Genomic DNA, 17,571 nt, shown 5'->3' with positions numbered 1-17,571 from the left:
TACCCGAGTGGGATCAAGCCAACGTAGTTCAAGCACAATTGAGACTAAGCATCATCGTTGAAATCACACTAAATGATAGGTACTTTGGATTTGAACCTTCACTTAGTGTAAGAAACTCAAAGCCTTATCGAGGTTCTATGGTGAAACCAGTCTTGAACCAAGTACCCCTTATGATAAAACCGGAGTCTCCACACTAGTGATTTCATAAAATCATGTGTTTCTGTAGCCAAGCAACTTTATGCCATGTGCTTATATCCTTGTTCATGAGTCTTCTTTAGAGAACGGTCTTCTTCTCTTAGGAAACGGCCTTATTTCCATACTCATATAGGTAAGTCTCGAAGGTGTTTCTGCGATACACCTTTTACTAATCATAGACTCATTAAGGATTTACATCCATCCTATTTTCTTGCAGAAACCAGCACTAATAAGAAATGGGAAGTTTTTATATTAGTGCTCCATAATCTACTTCCATAACTTGTTGGTACCACATTGAACCTTGTTTATCCTTTTCAAAACATAGGTTGGGTTTCTGCTATGGGAGATCAAACTTCCTTCACAGACCTTAGTCCCATTTCTTTCCTTTTATTGAAACCACTGAACTTGGTAGACTTTTCGTAAATGGGTCTGCCAAATTCCTCTTTGATTCAATAAAGTTAACCGTAACTACTCCCCTCTTGAGTAGTTGCCTAACCATGTAGTGTCTAAGACTTGCATGTCTAGACTTTCCATTATAAGTCTTATTAGAGACATTATAGATTGTAGCTTGATTATCACAATTAATCAAGACCGCCGGAGTTGGCTTCTTCCAAAAAGGAATCTCCATAAGTAGGTTTCTAAGCCAATCTGCCTCCTTACATGCATCAGTTAAAGCTATCAATTCTGACAACATTGTTGAATCAGAAATACAAGTCTGCTTCTTGGAACTCCAAGACACAGCAGCACCCCCTAATGTAAAAATCCATCCAGAAGTTGACTTGGAATTTGATTCTACATTGTTCCAGTTAGCATCGCTGTACCCCTCTAGTGCAGCGGGATAGCCTTGGTAATGCAAACCAAAATTTATTGTTCCTTTCAAGTAAGCCATAACTCTTGAAACTGCTTTCCAGTGTTCATATCCTGGATTACTTGAGAAACGACATAATATTCCCACGGCTTGGGCTATGTCCGGTCTTGTGCAATGCATAGCGTACATAAGACTCCCAATAACACTAGAATACTCAAGTTGAGCATGAGTACGGCCGGTGTTCTTCATTAACTTGATAGTATGGTCTAAAGGAGTAGGTGCTGGATTGTCATCAAAGTGACCATATTTCTTGAGAAATTTCTCAATATAATGAGATTGAGTTAAAACCAACTCATCTCCCTTTCTTAGGATCTTAATTCCCAAGATTACATCAGCCTCTCCTAAATCCTTCATATCAAAGTTAGAACTAAGAAACTTCTTTGTTTCTTCCACAACAGATATGTCAGACCCAAAGATTAACATATCATCAACATACAAACAGAGATCACACAACCAGAACTATCATGCTTACTATAGATACATTTGTCCGCATCATTCACCACAAAACCATATGACAAAACTACTTTATCAAACTTCTCATGCCATTGCATAGGGGCTTGCTTCAAACCATAGAGAGATTTCACTAACTTGCAAACTTTCTTCTCTTGGCCTGGTGATATGAAACCTTCAGGTTGTTCCATATATATCTCTTTTCTAAATCCCCATTTAGAAAAGCAGTTTTGACATCCATTTGATGCACAACCAACTTATGAATAGAAGCAAGTGCAATCAAGAACGAATGGATGAGATGCGGGCAACAGGAGCATATGTATCAAAGTAATCAATACCATGTCTTTGTTTATAACCCTTGGCAACTAGCCTTGCCTTAAACTTATCACTTCCCATCAGCTCTCAACATTCTCTTGAATATCCATTTACTTCCTATTGCTTTAGCACCAGGAGGTAAATTTACTAATACCCAAGTCCCGTTAGTCAAAAGCGAATGCTTTTCATCATTGATGGCTTCTTTCCAGAAATTTGCATCTCTAGAACTCATGGCTTCAGCATAAGTTTTTAGGTCATCATCAGTATGCATAACATACTGGTTAACACTAAGAATTCTATTCTTATTTGCCTCTACAAGGTAATAAATAAAGTTTGGATCAGGCTTTTTCTCAATCCTTCCCTCTCTTACTCCTTCTAGGTTCGATATCTTCAGTAGGCACTGAAATATCATTGTCATGAGTAGGAGAGGGATTTTCATCATTGTTATCAATCTCCATAGGTTCTAGATCAGGTAACAATGGATTCTCCATGGGTTGCATTTGAGAACTGTTCCTATTTAAGTTCTCAAAGAATTCCACATCTACAGATTCTATAATCTCAAAAGTGTCAAGGTTTATAAATCTGTAGGTGATACTATTAAGAGAGTATCCCACAAAAGCACATTTATAAGCCCTGTTTCCCAACTTTGGTCTTTTGGGATCAGGCTTTCGAACATATGCTAAACAACCCCAGACTTTAAGTCTTCTCAAGTTTGGTTTCCTCTTCCTCTTAAACCACAACTCATAAGGAGAAACACTCTTCTTTTTCAAAGGAATTCTATTCAAAATATAACATGCAGACAACATAGCTTCACCCCACAAAGAATTAGGCAAACCAGAACTTATAAGCATGCAATTAACCATATCAATCAAAGTTCTATTTTTCCTTTCAGCCATACCATTTTGTTGAGGTGTGTAAGGTGCAGTACGTTGATGAACTAAACCATGCTCTTGACAAAAGGAATTAAATTCAGTAGGAAAGTATTCACCACCACGATCAGAACGTAAATCTTAATTTTGTGCTCTAATTGTGTCTCTACTTCTGCTTTATAAATCCTAAATTTATCAAAGACTTCATCCTTAGATTTCATTAAATATGTATAAGCATATCTAGTACTATCTTCTATAAAGTGACATAATACTTATTTCCACCACGAGTGGCAGAACCATGCAAATCACCCACATCACTATGTACTAATTCAAGTAAGGAAGAATTTCGTACTACAGACTTATGGGAAATTCTAGTTATCTTTGCTTGCACACATATTTCACATTTAGAAGCATGATCAAAATTGCAATCAGAAATCAAGCCTAATCGATTCATGTTTCTAAGAGAACCATAATTCACATGCCCTAATCTACCATGCCATAAATTAACAGAGTCAACAATATAAGCAGAACCATTATTTATTAAATTAAGCTTAATCATCCCATTACAAGCATATCCTTGTCCAACAAACACACCATTTTTTGGACAACACAAACTTATTAGACTCATAGGTCGTCTTGAATCCAGCCTTCATTACAAGGTCGCCGGAAACAAGGTTCTTCACGATGTCAGGGACATGTAAAACATTAGTAAGAGTCACAGTCTTTCCCGAAGTAAACGAGAGTTCAACAGTGCCTTTCCCAATAACTTTGCTGCGTTGACCGTTTTGCGGAGACAACATCGTTTCCTTCCTCCACTAACCGGTTCGTATGTCTTGTAAAGATTTCTATCCTTACAGATATGGATGGTTGCACCATTGTCGTACCACCATCCACCCCCCCAGTTTCAGCAACAGCATTGGCGGCTTGCACCACGATCACAAGTTTGTCATCGACCATATTTGCCTCCTTTTTTTGGTTCTGCTGTTGTTTCTTTTTGAGACGACAGTCACGAGCAAAATGGCCGGGTTTGTCACAGAAGTAGCAAGGGCCGACAGCGCCCTTCTTCTTACTCTTCTTGTTGGGATGCTTCTTAAACTGAGTATCATTCTTAGGTTTCAAGGAATTCGGTGTTTTAGATTCTTCCACGCTATTCACCTTAGAATGGTTTTCAGAATGTGGACTATCCTTAAGTTCTCGCTTACGAGAGTCCTCTTCTATGCGAAGATGACGTTGTAAGGCCTCTAAATCATAGTCAGTCTCAGCATGCTTAAGTTTCTTCTTATAACCATTCCAAGAAGGGGGGAGACGAGAAATAATAACCCCAACAACAAACGCAGAAACAAGATCAATTCCAGCATCCTTAAGATGATTAACTATGAGTAAAAGTTCACTGACCTGGGCAATGATTGACTTACTGTCAACCATCTTAAAATCCATGAAATTGCAAATCAGGAATTTCTTGTTGCTTGCTTCAGAAATCTTGTATTTGTTGTCAAGCGCAGTCCACAATCCCTTTGCAGTCCCAATACTCCGATGTGCATTGTACACATGTTTGTCCAGAGCATTCAAAATATGACCACGACACATGAAATCATCTTCCTGACGCTGCTTTCGTCTAGCCTTCAATTCCTCAGTGTCATTGTCAGTTGCAGCAGGAATTTCCTCCAATCCATCTTCAAGTATGTACCACAACTTGATGGTGATCATGAAAAACTTCACAGTCTCTTGCCAACGGGTAAAACCTTCACCATCAAAACGTTCCAATCGAGTAAAGGTTTGGTTCATCACTTGCAGAGATTGAGCAGTAGCATTCGAATTCGAAGATTCACCCTCCATTGCCAGAAGATATTTGTCTAAAAACTGTTGGAAAAAATTGGGTTTCACAAAGGATGAATGAATCAGAGAAGAAAGTGTTGCACTCCAAAACTTTCAAGGCTTGTATAAATTTCTTTTAGACAAATATTTCTACCCTCCCAATAACAATTGGCGATTACAACAGGTATGCGAAATATTGCCTTCAGGATACAATGAAAGCCCTGCAACGAAAACTGAATTCAAGGTTTGTACCCCTTGATTCAATCAAGAACACACAAAGAGATTTCTGATTTCTGATGATGCTTTTTGAAACAGAGAAAACAGATTGATTTTTCTTATATGTTAAACGAAACTGGGAGAAGCTATTTATAAAGGGTTTTGCACCTGTTGGGAATAGGTTTTTATTCGCCAACAGGTTTCTATTCACGAAACGTCAGGTTCCTTCATCAACAGACATCAATGGTGTCTTTTGGATTCGAAATTTTCGAACAGGCTTTTATCGGCCAAATAAAACCGTCAGTTCAAAAAATTCTTCCGGGGGCGTTGCCCCCTTGAAACCCCCACCAGGGGCGGTCTCCCCTGGACCCCCACGACCTGACCTGTCAGGTCGACCACAGTCTGGGGGGCGATGCCCCCAAGGACCCCCCTTTGGTTAGCGGCGTTGAAAATATTCCAACATTTCCTTCTTGTGGCTGAACTGGCAGACCACCTGTGTTTGCATGATATAATTATAGAAGGAGGTTGCCAAATTGTTGTTAGATGCCTCACAGGGATTACGAAACAACCACCTTGGAGACTATGGAGATTTCAAGATGATTTCAAAGAGCTCATAACTATATTCAACAACAGTGAAATCAGACATGTTTCAGAAGAAGCGAACTTTGCTGCTCACTCTCTCACCAGTTATGCTCTCTCCCACAACATCCAGTCTATGTGCGACTAATCAATCAACAGTTACCCGCTGATGTTGCTGCTCTCTGTCTAGAGGCTGCTAGCTAGTTTTTTCTAGCTGTTCTTTTCTTGTACCAAAAAAAGAAGAAGAAAGAAATCCTATACGCTCAGCACGCTGCAATGGTATGGTCAGCCAACGCCAATAATGACCCGTAGCGGTTGGCTTTGCCCGTACTAGCCAAGGATTAGCCACGGCTATCCATAAATCAAAAGTCAATTCCCTTTCATGCCTAGGGATGTTCATGGTCGGTTTTGGTTCGGTTTCTAGCCAAACCAAAACCGAAACCAATATTATTGGTTTCTAAAAATCTAAACCAAACCAATCCATTAACCATTGGTTCGGTTTCCAAATGGTTCCAGTTGGTTTCGGTTTGTCCCAGTGGTTTTTGGTTAACCAATAATTATGTCAAACCAAAAAAAAATACACAAATTTACAGATAAAAAAATCGTAGTTGCCGATAGTATTGGTTTACACAAATATACAGACAAAAAAAAATCAAGAATAGTTAAAGCTTACTCTAATTCTAGAGATCAAATGAAGATATATAATATATCTTAATTTAGATATTGACAAATAAAAAAGAAGGAAGACGGGAAGAAAAAAGTCGAGTAGCAACAGCTGTAGTTGGGGGTGGAGAAGAGAGGCGACTGAGAGAAGGAGAAAGAGAAAGAGGGAGAGTATCATAATGAAATATTAGATTTAGGGTTTTTATTTATCCTCTAAATTAATGGGTAGAATCTAATACTTTTAAGTCGACGGTAGAAATTAAGTTTAAAAATTAATCGGTTCCCCAATGATTTTTGGTTCGGTTTTCAGGTCAAACCAAAATCAAACCAGTAATGTCGGTTTTTCAATATTTTTTACCAAACCAATCCAAATCTAAATGATTTGGTTCGGTTTCTTGCTTATTGGTCTGGTTCGGTCGGTTTCCAACGGTTAACCGACACCATGTTCAGCCCTATTCATGCCTCGATAAAACCGTCAGTTCAAAAAATTCTTCCGGGGGCGTTGCCCCCTTGAAACCCCCACCAGGGGCGGTCTCCCCTGGACCCCCACGACCTGACCTGTCAGGTCGACCACAGCCTGGGGGGCGATGCCCCCCAGGACCCCCCTTTGGTAAGCGGTGTTGAAAATATTCCAACACACCCAGACAAAGATGTTCGCGAAATGAAGGAAAGAAAAAAAACCCTAAGAGGAAGTAGCATCAGGAACAACTGAAGAAGAGTCAGTGACCTGAAATGTCAAAGCACCATCACCACCGGCGGCTAGCTGATTTAGCATGCCATTAGACTGGGAGCGATCCTCTTTCCCCGTGACATTATCAGCATTACCGCCATCAGCATGCTCGCCTTTAGAGAGATCCACGGTCACATCTTTGCCTTCCTCATCATCAGTAACGGGAAACTAATGATAGTCCCGTTGAAGCCCATGATTCTCGCAAACCCAGTTAACCGCGACCTGACTCTCTTCATTCACGCGACGCTGAGTCGCCTTCGAATACCTCCTACTAACCCCATCCCTAAATGATTTTACTCCTGCTCCAACTTCTCCTTTGACTTCCACAAGCCATCTCGTTCCTGCGAGAGGTCAGATACCAGGCGCGAAATCGTAGAAACCTGCTCAGAAGATAGATCTCGCGCTGTGATAGCTTCCTCTAACTTCTGCTTCAACACAGCAATCTCTTGGTGAATGACTCTGCAGAAATTGGAAAATCACTCAGTACGACAAAGTTTAGAGTGAAAACTTAAATAAGGCAGCAAATGTAGCAGCTACCTTCATTTTGCGAAACAACTACACAAAGATCATGCGAAACAACAGATCGAGGATTAACATCTTGAAGGAAACGCAAATCCCTTAACGCATTATCTCTACTCTGACGAGCTTCATCTCTTTCTTCCGATATCCTTACCAATTTCGACGTTAATTAAACCATCAGCCTCATTTTTCTGAGAACGAAGACAACCCTCTAACAAATTGCGATCTCGTTGAAGCCGGTAGAATACATCGCCAAAAGAAAGTTTATTATCCTTTAAACCACGATTATCATCGAATAGGGTTCGATTCTCATCAAGAAGAGCACGGTTCAGCATATTGGACACATGTAGAGCCCTAGCAAATTGACCAGACACGGAACTATGTTGATCTGACCAAGCACGCCAACCAACATTATCATTTTAAAGATCATTTACTTGATCGCATAAATGTATGCGATCATTCTCTAGTTCAGAAATACGAGCTTTCTGGGCGACACAATCATCTCTGGCATCCTTCGCAGCAAACTCGAATTCATAACGTTCATATGTACGTTTTTGGTTTAAAGCTTAAGCACGAGAGGCTTAATATCAAGAAGGGCGATACAAGAACGAAACATGCATAAAAATTACAAAATTTCGCAAAACCTCACCTTTAAGCTCTTCATTCTTCACTCGAAGCTTCGCGGCCTCACTCTCCTCAGCTGACAGCTTAGACACCTGCTTCTTCTGATCATCGATAACTCGTTCAGATTTGCTGAACTCTTGAATCTGAATGAACTCTTGAATCTGAACCATCCAACGGTGAAATTCCTACGACAAAAGAACCTCATAATCATGTCAAACAATCAAAGGAGAAAAGACAACAAAGACAAGCTTTACCTCAGCTTCAATCGCGATCATTTTCTCGTGCTTGGAGAGTTGGGACAAATCGGAGTCATACTTCGGAGGCGACATACCTAGGGCGATGGAGGTCAGCATAGCCACTGAAATGCCTCAACAGCCGCGTGGATTCGCATCTTGCTCTTTTCTCGCGATAATAATATATGAAGACGAACACGCTGTCACCATCAAGGATTTCTCATGGGTGTGAATAGGGGCGCATACCGGAAGAGGTTGAAAAGGAGCAGTAATCGCGGCTTCACTTTGATGATAAAGGTGAAGCGAAAGTGACAGCAGGCAGCAATGACAATTGTCTCACAGCAGTCACCAAGGCTCAGTCGCGGGAACCTCCTTCTTTTGAAAAACACCCTTATCGTCTGACAAAAGCTTCTGTTTTCGGGAATCCTTCTTTATTACTCTTTCGGTCATCATAGAGATTTACGGGCGTTTTGTATTGGGTGTGTTTGAGGCAACAAGTTAGTAGGGGGATATTAGATACAACACAAGGAACATCAACAACAACACAAAATAAAGAAAACCTAAAATGACCAGTTAACCGTCAAAAATTCAAAAAAAATACAGATACTTACCGAGGAGATGATTCAGTAGAAGAAGGGATTGAAGAGTGGCTCGACAAAATGATAAAAAAATTTCAAAACAAAAAAGTTTCTATGAAGACAAGTTCTTTCGAAATAAAGGAGAAGGGGAAACAAGAAAGTAAAGGAGGAATCTCTCTCCCCAGAGGTATTTATTGGAAAAAACCAACCGGATATAGCAGTAACCAGTCAAGTACAGAGATATTGATGTGTAAATTAAGAAGAGGTAAGTAAATGTGCGTGGAGATAAATATACGGAAAACCTGAAAAAATGTCGGATAAACTAAAATTCATAAGGGCGAAGCAGGATTCTCGCATTATTCCACTTAAAGAAGAACAACGCGAGAAGACGCAAAATGTAGGGGCGAAATATCGCACAAGACAAAATATACAACTTCGCCCTAATCAAAATAGCCCTAAACACGAAGAGAGAATAATAAGACGAAGAGTAATCACGCGACAGAAGAAAAAGGACGCGACGAGAAGTTACATGATAAAGACAAGGCGATGATGATCTCCATATATAGAAGAAGCACGTAGAAGAAAGTATCAACGCGACAGAAAGGGACAGTTCTCAAAAGTCTGGCGAATAGGACAAACTGATACAAAATCCGTCATCAGAGATCTTGCACGTGAACATAATTGTCTTCTACCGATATATTTGTCTATATAAGGATTCAAATAATAGAGAGAGAAGGAAAGGCAAACTGAGATAGAGTTCAGTTGAGATCGATAAATTATCAAGAGAGAAAATAAGCATTAGAACTTATCTTTTATTTTGTATTTCTCCATTGTTATACATAAACTCACCTTGAATCTCTTGTAAGAACATTATACCCTCAATATAAAGTGTTTGTGAAGATCATACTAGTTTCAAAGTGGTAAATAATATCATTAATGTTTGGGTTGATTCATATAACTTAAGCTTTGTGTTATTATCATTACAACGGGTGTAGTTGTGGGATTTTCCGCAACTACAAAACAATTACACAAACTAGCTTCCAGTGGAGAACTGGAATGAAATTACCCAAAAGAAAATGTAACAATACCAATCATAAAGAAAAAATTCAAAACTTCGAAAAACCAAGAAAATAAAATAAATAACATACTTATTTTCTTTTTTTTATGAATAACAATATTCTTCCTCTTCATCATCATAATACAACAATGACCATTTTTCTAAGGGGATTAGACCCAACTTTCTTTCATCTCAAACAGATTCTTCTCCTAATAACTTCCATTTGATTTCTTTTCTTCAATTGCATCATTGGTTCTTCAATAACAAATCTTCTCATCAAAACATCATCAGTTAATGATTTCCCCCTAGAAACCTTTCTCACTTCATGAGCACTATTCTTACTAGGGGGTAGCCTACTACTATTAACAATACTTCTTCTGGTCATGTGATGGTTAGGAAATTTTACTTGTGGCACCACTTCCAAATTACTCTTGGCTGCCCTTGGATAACTATTACTTCTTCTTGGTGGAATAGTATCTACTTGCTTAAATAATGAAACTTCATTGTATGATCAAATTAGTGCACAAACACATACCCTGGTAAATGAAGCCGCCACACGTAGAGATGAACATTTTCTTAATTTTGGTCTGTTTGATGAATTATTGTCGGGAAAATTCTGATTTTGATGTTGTTGTTGATAATGATAAAGAAGATATGGGTTTCCATAAGTTGTTGTTTGGTATTGTTGTTGCTTCCTCTGTCACTGGCTTTGATGGTATTGGTATGGTTTTCCATATATTTGCTACTTCAATTATCTACCACAGTTCCGGACCTATCACGGTAAACCCGTTCGCAAACCTGGTTCGCGTACAAGAGTTCCAGACCTGAACTAGTACTTCACAGTTCGCATAATAGGTACGTATACATACATTGGTAGTAGTTTTAAAATTCTCATTGAAACATCGTAGGAAGACAACAATGGTAATTTTACACATACCACTAGCTTCAAGTAATTTTCAAGTGATTAATAGATCAATTCGAAACTTTCCAAGTTAACATCAAATGATTGTCTCACAAAGATGATGTAATATGTTTAAGGTAATTTTCACATGATCATTTTCCAAGTTAACATCAAATGATTATCTCACAAAGATCATGTAATATGTTCAAGGTAATTTTCACATGATCATCTTGACTCGATATTTAGTTTCCAATAAATAAAAAAATTTACAACTAAACTTGTCAAGTAGATGATAAAGTGAAGCTAAAGCTTTAAATTTGTATTTCGATAAATATATAAATGAGATAAACTCGGTTGGAAATTTCAAATGTGTATAACACAATGTCGATATAGCTATACGACTCAGTCTCATTAGAAGATAGAATAGAACAGACTTTTGAGTGATAGATGAGTTTTAGTCTCCACATACCTTTTATCGATGAAGTTCCTCCAAGGTCTTCAGTAGATCTTCTTTTTCTTCAATTGGTAAACGATATGAGGTCTAAAGCTCAACTACACTTATATCCTAATCCGATACATAGCTATAAGTAGACTAGAAATCAAACATATAGTTGTGATCAACTAAACTTGACAAACAAGCTTGAGATTGCAACGCTTGCGAGTTCGACTGAGCAGTGCTCTAACAACTTTCATCCCGTGTCAGGAAAAGTGATATCACCCCATTTCAGGAAAACTTATAATTTCACCCTGTGTCAAAAAAGTGATACGTTCACCACGTTTTAGAAAAAGTGATACTTTCACCCCGTGTAAGGGAAAGTGATACATTCACCCGTTTTAGGAAAGTGATACTTTCACCCTGTTTCAGGAAAAGTGATACTTTCACCTCGTTACTGGAAAAGTGATACTTTCACCTTTTCGATTTTCCCTATTTTAGTGATACTTTTACTCCGTGTTAGGAAAAATGATACTTTCACATCGTGTCAGGAAAAATGATACTTTTACGCCTTGTCAGGAAAAGTGATACTTTCAACCAGTGTCGAGAAAAGTGATATTTTCACCCCGTGTCAGGAAAAGTGATACTTTCACCCGGTTTCAGGAAAAGGGATACTTTCACTCCGTGTTAGGAAAAGTGGTACTTTCACGTTTTCAATTTTTCCTATTCTAAGTAGTATATGCCTAAAAATATCATTCCCAAACGATGCATAACAGTTTATACCGTCGTATTTTGGTTCATGCATCCACTAATTTGGTTATGCAACCGCTAAAACGATGTATATGCCTCAAAAATAATATTCCAACAAAAAGGGATGTATAAAGCGTTGTGCAATCAGCGGTGTTTCGCATTTTTTCGGTCGGCCCTCCCCATCGTGGCAGCAGTGTCTAGTACTTCTTTCATGGAAGAATGATATATTTTGAGAGAGTATCCAACGACATGGTGATAAGATTGTTGTGCAAAGAAAATTTGTAATAAGTGTGATTCATTCGAGAACTTCAAATCTCTCTCTGTCTCTCAATCGCATTGAGTCAGTTCATTATAAGTTAGACATCCCTTCACTTAACTAGGCTATGAAATAACAATTCAGCAAGTATAATTCTTTGTATAAAATAGAGTTTTTTCAAGCAACGTGGTTAATCGGAGCTTCTGGTTGATTCTGGCCCCACCATTTTAAATTTCAGCCAATATAATTTCGAGAAAATCTTTTGGTCCCACGAAATATTATTTGGCCAATCATATTCTATAAATTATTTACCTAAAATTATAAAATTTAAATAATCTAAAAAAATTACCAAATAAACATAAAAAAAATATAACACTACCAAAAAATAGAATTTTTTTTTGTTAAAATTAACCATGAATTATTCATCGTGATTTCATCATAAAATTAAGTCGATCATAAAAATTAAAAAAAAATGTCCAAAGTCCAGTGTCCAATTACGCTTCTTATAACTTATAATAAAACTCACCTATTTACAATTCCATACTACCGATAATTAAAACCCCTAATTTAAAATTGCAATTACCCGTCCAAATGATATGAAATTATCGAATTATTGATCAAATTTATATCAAGAATAAAAAGAAGAATACATGATCTGTGAATGGTCGCCGTTAGATAAGGGGACCTTCTTTCTCTGGGGCTTATAAAAGGCTTTGTTTATCCTGTACAATTATAGAGAACACAAAATCATTAAGAGGAAATCATGTTGATGGTGTTAGAACATAATAATCAAGCAAATAAGCAAACAAAAAATAGTAATAAGATTGCGGAGAAAAGAATGATTCATGCCATTTTCTCTGAATATTATCATTGCATAAAAATAACAAAAAAAAGAAATTCTTAATAATTTCGACCCATAAAAATATTAAAAAAAAATTTAAAGAAATTTCTATTTTCGGAAGCGCAGAAGTTAATTTGGAAAAATAACTCAACAAATAAATGTAGCAATTCGAAATATAGTGGACATCCAAAAATATAATATATTGTTTTATGTTTTTGCATGTAAAAATGGCAAAAAATATTGGATGCATGATATTTACGGTAAAATACCTTTGGTAAAAATTTAAAGGTAGACCCGTGATTTTCATAATCTAAACTTGCCTAAAATAACACAACAGGTAAATGCAGCAGGCCGTAATAATTTCAACCCATAAAAATATTAAAAGAAAATTAAAGAAATTTCTATTTTCGGAAGCGTAGAAGTTATTTTGAACTCAACAAATAAATGTAGCAATTCGAAATATAGTGGACATCCAAAAATATAATATATTGTTTTATGTTTTTGCATGTAAAAATGGCAAAAAATATTGGATGCATGATATTTACGGTAAAATACTTTTGGTAAAAAGTTAAAGGTAGACCCGTTTTTCATAATCTAAACTTGCCAAAAATAACACAACAGGTAAATGCACCAGGCCGTAAAAATAAAACTCATATACTATATTTTTAGACATTTTATTATTTTTTATTTAAACAAAATCTTTTTATTGTGGGTAATATATCTCTTTGTATAAAGAATCGAGCATAAGAAAATCCCATCGTTTAACGCCGCTTCTCTCTTCTAATGGTGTTTCGTTTTTTTTTTTCCTTTTTCCTGATTTTGTTATCTGATCCCGGTATGTTGTTGTTTTGTAGGTATCCCTAAACGTTGATCGGTATTGTAAATGCTTAATGTTATTTGAATGGTAAATCTCTTCACATCAAATGTTCCTTGGCTTTCCTTTTTCCCTTTGTTAATCGATAGATAATGATTTCATGCAGAGTTCAAGGAAGGAGATAAATTTTTACACAAAGTTTGTTTTGTAGATAAGATGGATGGCGACTTTAAAGTCATAAAAAAAATATTTTGGTGCAGCACTGTAAGCGCAGTACGTGGTCGGGATGGAATCGTTTTTATTTTCTAGCTTCGATTAAAAAAGAAGGTAATATCAACATCATAATTTTTATCCTTCGTCGTTTTTTTTTTGTATAAGTCATACAACTTACGGGTTTAACAAGGATTTGGAAAAGATCTTGATTTGCTTATCCTGGAAAATTTAGGACAAGGAAGTCAATTTCTTTAAATGAAGATCATCAGTCCATCGAGGAGGGAGAAAGTAAGTAATTAATAGTCCATTTTCTTTTTTCTAACTATATGAGTTAATTATTGGTCAAAAACTTGAACAAATGAAAAAAAATTCTCTCTAACTATTTGTATTTATGTCGGAGTATATTTGTACCTATATTTTCCCTGTAGTGGTACACTGGAAAAGGTAAGTGTCGAATGTTATACGGGAAAGCTGTCCCACTTGATGTTTTTTTGTTAGTTAACATTTTTACTTTGAGTTAGGGTCCTAAGTTAATTGTTCACTTTACAGATGACTGGCAAAGATAAGGATTTCAATTTTAAGATATATGGCAACTTCTGATTTGTTGAATGAGTTGTCTAAAGACGGATATAAAGCGGATCATGATCTAGAGTTGAAGATTTCGATGACCGTTCAATAGAGAAATAAAAGGAAATTCCTCGAAAAGTTTGCATCCTTCCATAGTTTTGTTAGCGTTTTTGTTCAATTTTCACTTAGTCACAGAACAATACAAAATCCGATCATAATTATCGAAAGCAGCTTGAACAGTCAAACAAAAGCCAGAAGACATTTTTTCGATTGTATTCCTATACTTTTACATGATTTGTGTTCATCCAATTCAAGTTTAATCTCAATGACAAAGTCGATTATGTATTTTTTATGTAAATGAAGTGTTATATATCATACGAAAATAGCTTTCGTTGAGAAATCATCAAGCACATTCTTCTCAATTTAAGAAATAAGTTTTTGTCTGCATTTCAAAGCAAAATATACCAAGCTTAAATACTTATCCAATACTTGATGTCTTCTAGATTTGTTTTTTTTATGGCTCACTGTTTGTTGAACCACGGGTATGGAAGAAAGTCAGTTTTTGAGAATTCTTTGAAGTACCATTAACGGAGGAGCTCAGGCAGTAATTACTACCCGGACATTTCTGTCCACTGAGAATGAGTTTCTCAATGCAGTAATCGCAGCCTCATATGGAGATTTGGTAAGAAATAGATTCAAAAAATAGTACGTCGCTCATGCTGCTATTCTCTCTCTTCAAGATGAAAAGATTAATGAAATAAATAAACGCATCGCATACCTGTTTCCAGGAGAAGGACGTGAATACCTGAGCAGGGACTATGTATCTTTTAGTACTAATAATTACATTGAAGCAGTGCAGTTGTATCATAAAGAATTTCTAAACAAGATTGAAAATGCGTACATTCCGCCTCATGGGTTAAAATTAAAAATTGGACTGCAAGTTATTCTCTTGAGTGGACTAACTAGGGACCAAGACATTGCTGCGGGCATAAGGATGATTATAACAGAGCTACTAGAACATGAAATTGTTGCGGAAGTGTTAACATGAGCTGCATTCGGGGAAGAAGTGGTGATATATAAGAAAAAGTGTGATGAAATCAAGGGACACCGTACCACTAACTAGATGTCAGTTTTCAGTGAAAATTTCCTTTGTAACGCACACTGACAGATGCAAGGCACAAAGCTTACACAGTTTTGGGTTTTACTTGGAGGATGACAATCCGTCATACATTGGCTTTTCAAATACAGCTAAGGAACCATCAAAACAAAAATCACTATCATCAGAAAGAATGATTTACGAGATGGATGCACCAAAACCATTGTCCATCAACACAATCCTGAAAATTCCGGGTCTATAGACCATATAGTTCCCCAAGCAGTGGCCTATGATGGGAATCATGAATAGAGGAAGGTTAGAATGATTTGGGTCCTTAATTAGAGTTTTTCTTTATGTTTAATTAGGAAAATGAGTTTTTCTTTTATTTTTCTTAGAAATAGATTTGTTTAGAAATCACAAACAATTCCAACTTTGTTATAGTTTCCCTTTTAGTAAATGTTATGGTTCCCTTTTAGTAAATGTCATATTTAGCCTTCTTTTATTTATTTTTTTTCTTACACACTTAGACACATCGCAATTGCCAAACAATAACGCATCTCAGATGAACCTGCATTTCCCTATTTTTTCAAGGACACACTTGCCTGCTTCTTTGACGAACCTACATTTCCCTCATGTGCCTTCACAAAGACATTCCTCCTGAGATTTGCTTCTCTATCTATATCTGCATCGTATACACAAAACTGAGCAAACGTTGGACTTATAGTATCCCTCGAAAAGTTTGCATCCTTCCATAGTTTTGTTAGCGTTTTTGTTCAATTTTCACTTAGTCACAGAACAATACAAAATCCGATCATAATTAACGAAGGCAGCTTGAACAGTCGAACAAAAGCTAGAAGATATTTTTTCGATTGTATTCCTATACTTTTACATGATTTGTGTTCATCTAATTCAAGTTTAATCTCAATGAAAAAGTCGATTATGTATTTTTTATGTAAATGAAGTGTTATATATCATATGAAAGTAGCTTTTGTTGAGAAATAATAAAGCACATTCTTCTCAATTTAAGAAATAAGTTTTTGTCTGCATTTCAAAGCAAAAAATACCAAGCTTAAATACCTATCCAATACTTGATGTCTTCTAGATTTGTTTTTTTATGGATTACTGTTTGTTAAACCATGGGTATGGAAGAAAATCAGTTTTTGAGAATTGTTTTAAGTACCATTAAAGGAGGAGCTCAGGAAGTAATTACTACCCGGACATTTCTGTCCACTGAGAATGAGTTTCTCAATGCAGTAATTGCAGTCTCATATAGAGATTTGGTAAGAAATAGATTCAAAAAATAGTACGTCGCTCATTCTGCTATTCTCTCTCTTCAAGATGACAAGATCAATGAAATAAATAAACGCATCGCGGCCCTGTTTTCAGGAGAAGGACGTGAATACCTGAGCAGGGATTATGTATCTTTTACTGCTAATAATTACACTGAAGCAGTGCAGTTGTATCTTAAAGAATTTCTAAACAAGATTGAAAATGCTTACATGTCGCCTCATGAATTAAAATTAAAGATTAGACTGCCAGTTATTCTCTTGAGTGGACTAACCAGGGACCAAGACATTGCTGCGGGCACAAGGTTGACTATAACAGAGCTACTAGAACATGAAAATTGTTGCAGAAGTGTTAACAGGAGCTGCAGTCGGGGAAGAAGTGGTGATAGGAAAAAGTGTGATGAAATCAAGGGACACCGTACCACTAACTAGATGTCAATTTTCAGTGAAAATTGCCTTTGCATTGCACACTGACAGATGCAAGGCACAAATCTTACACAGTGTTGGGTTTTACTTGGAGGATGACAATCCGTCATATATTGGCTTTTCAAATACAACTAAGGAACCATCAAAACAAAAATCACTATCATCAGAAAGAATGATTTACCAGATGGATACACCAAAACCGTTGTCCATCCACACAATCCTGAAAATTTCGGGTCTATAGACCATATAGTTCTCCAAGCAGTGACCTATGATGGGA

The 17,571-nt window shown here is 36.8% G+C and overlaps 1 long non-coding RNA gene across 1 annotated transcript; it reads left to right on the top strand.

Annotated features, from left to right (window-relative positions):
- The first annotated feature begins 13,985 nt into the window (after positions 1-13,985).
- Positions 13,986-14,603, top strand: LOC113283540. Its single transcript, XR_003327511.1, has 3 exons — positions 13,986-14,033; positions 14,152-14,207; positions 14,502-14,603. It is a non-coding gene; the product is annotated as an uncharacterized LOC113283540 (long non-coding RNA).
- The last annotated feature ends 2,968 nt before the right edge of the window (positions 14,604-17,571 follow it).

Source organism: Papaver somniferum, chromosome 5 (assembly GCF_003573695.1).
Source record: "Papaver somniferum cultivar HN1 chromosome 5, ASM357369v1, whole genome shotgun sequence".
Taxonomy (NCBI): Eukaryota; Viridiplantae; Streptophyta; class Magnoliopsida; order Ranunculales; family Papaveraceae; genus Papaver; species Papaver somniferum.
The sequence above is the reverse complement of the archived record's forward strand: the minus strand, read 5'-3'. Positions and strand labels throughout refer to the sequence as shown.